Below are 2,888 nucleotides of genomic sequence, written 5' to 3' on the forward strand. Positions count from 1 at the left end.
TTAGCATTCTTTGGATCCTCAAAACCTTCAGGCTGTGTCATAAACACTGTTTCTGTTAAAACGCCGTTTAAGAAAGCAGTTTTGACATCCATCTGCCATATTTCGTAATCGTAATATGCAGCGATTGCTAACATTATTCGAATAGACTTTAGCATTGCAACTGGTGAAAAGGTTTCATCGTAATCCACACCGTGGACTTGCCTGTAACCTTTTGCAACCAATCTAGCTTTGAAAACTTCAAGTTTCCCATCCTTGTCCTTTTTCAGTTTGAAAACCCATTTGCTTCCAATGGCTTGGTAGCCATCTGGCAAATCGACCAAATCCCATACTTGGTTTTCAGACATGGAGTCTAATTCAGATTGCATGGCTTCTTGCCATTGCTTGGAGCTAGGGCTCGTCATAGCTTGCTTGTAAGTCGCAGGTTCATCACTTTCAAGTAATAGAACGTCATAGCTCTCGTTCGTCAAAATACCTAAGTACCTTTCCGGTTGAGATCTATATCTTTGCGATCTACGCGGGGTAACATTTCTAGATTGACCATGATTCTCACCAGATTCTTCTAAAGATCTCTGAGTTTCATCCTGAATGTCATCTTGAGCATTCTCTAGAGTTTGTTGTTCGACTCGAATTTCTTCGAGGTCTACTTTTCTCCCACTTGTCATTTTGGAAATGTGATCCTTCTCCAAAAAGACACCATCTCGAGCAACAAACACTTTGTTCTCAGATGTATTGTAGAAGTAATACCCCTTTGTCAGATTTTGGATGAAGTTTGTCTGAAATTAATCGTTTGACGTATACTTCACATCCCCAAATCTTAAGAAAAGACACATTTGGAGGCTTTCCAAACCATAATTCGTATGGAGTCTTTTCGACAGCTTTAGACGGAGCTCTATTTATAGTGAGTGCAGCTGTATTTAGTGCATGTCCCCAAAATTCTAATGGAAGTTCGGCCTGACCCATCATTGACCTGACCATGTCTAGCAAGGTTCTGTTCCTCCGTTCTGACACACCGTTCCATTGTGGTGTTCCAGGAGGAGTCAATTCTGATAGAATTCCACATTCTTTCAGATGGTCATCAAATTCATAGCTCAGATATTCACCGCCTCTATCAGACCGCAGTGCCTTAATCTTCTTGCCTAATTGATTCTCTACTTCACTCTGAAATTCCTTGAATTTGTCAAAGGATTCAGACTTATGCTTCATTAGGTAGACATAACCATACCTACTGAAGTCATCAGTGAAAGTGATAAAGTAGCTGAAACCACCTCTAGCATTTGTACTCATTGGTCCACATACATCTGTATGGATTAAACCCAATAGTTCATTTGCTCTTTCTCCAACTTTAGAGAAAGGTTGCTTTGTCATTTTGCCAAGTAAACATGATTCGCATTTACCATAATCCTCTAAGTCAAATGGTTCTAGAATTCCTTCTCTTTGAAGTCTTTCTAAGCGTTTCAAGTTTATATGGCCTAATCGACAATGCCACAGATAGGTGAGATCTGAATCATCCTTTTTGGCCTTTTTGGTATTTATGTTATATACTTGTTTGTCGTGATCTAATAAATAAAGTCCATTGACTAATCTAGCAGATCCATAAAACATCTCTTTAAAATAAAACGAACAACTATTGTCTTTTATTATAAAGGAAAATCCCTTAGCATCTAAGCAAGAAACTGAAATGATGTTTTTAGTAAGACTTGGAACATGGAAACATTCTTCCAGTTCCAAAACTAGCCCGGAGGGCAACGACAAATAGTAAGTTCCTACAGCTAATGCAGCAATCCGTGCTCCATTTCCCACTCGTAGGTCGACTTCACCCTTGCTTAACTTTCTACTTCTTCTTAGTCCCTGTGGATTGGAACATAAGTGTGAGCCACAACCTGTATCTAATACCCAAGAAGTTGAATTAGCAAGTATACAGTCTATAACGAAAATACCTGAAGATGGAACGACTGTTCCGTTCTTCTGATCTTCCTTTAGCTTCAAGCAATCTCTCTTCCAATGCCCCTTCTTCTTGCAGTAGAAGCATTCGGATTCAGAAGTGGGTTGACTGACCTTTCTCTTTGCAGATTTGGCGCCAGTTTGCTTAGTTGGGCTGGCTTTGTTGCCACCTTTCTTAGCATTCCTCTTCTTTCCAGATTTCTTGAACTTGCCCCCACGCACCATAAGCACATCCTGCTTATCACTTTTGAGCGTCTTTTCAGCGGTCTTCAGCATACCGTGAAGCTCAGTGAGCGTTTTGTCCAGACTATTCATACTGTAGTTCAGTTTGAACTGATCATACCCGCTATGAAGAGAATGGAGGATGGTGTCTATAGCCATTTCCTGAGAAAATTGCTGATCCAGCCGACTCATATTCTCAATGAGTCCAATCATTTTGAGAACATGTGGACTTACGGGCTCGCCTTTCTTAAGCTTGGTCTCAAGAATTTGCCTATGAGTCTCGAATCTTTCGACTCGAGCCAGATCTTGGAACATGTTCTTCAACTCACTGATGATTGTGAAAGCATCTGAGTTGATGAACGTTTTCTGCAGATCCGCACTCATGGTGGCGAGCATTAGACATTTCACATCCTTGTTGGCATCAATCCAACGATTGAGGGCTGCCTGAGTGACCCCGTCGCCTGCAGCTTCGGGCATCGCCTCATCTAGGACATACTCCTTTTCTTCCTGCATAAGAACTATTTGCAAGTTCCTTTGCAAGTCAAGGAAGTTTTTCCCGTTCAACTTCTCCTTTTCGAGAATTGATCGAATGTTGAATGAATTGTTGTTTGCCATATTAAAAACTACAATTGAAAAGAATAAACAAGTAAATAACCATTCACAGTTTCTCTTAATAAACTTAAATTCTAGCATACATGCATAATTCAATGTTTATTAAGCATTTT

The sequence above is a fragment of the Spinacia oleracea genome, chromosome 6 (genome assembly GCF_020520425.1).
Source record: "Spinacia oleracea cultivar Varoflay chromosome 6, BTI_SOV_V1, whole genome shotgun sequence".
NCBI classification, from domain to species: Eukaryota; Viridiplantae; Streptophyta; class Magnoliopsida; order Caryophyllales; family Amaranthaceae; genus Spinacia; species Spinacia oleracea.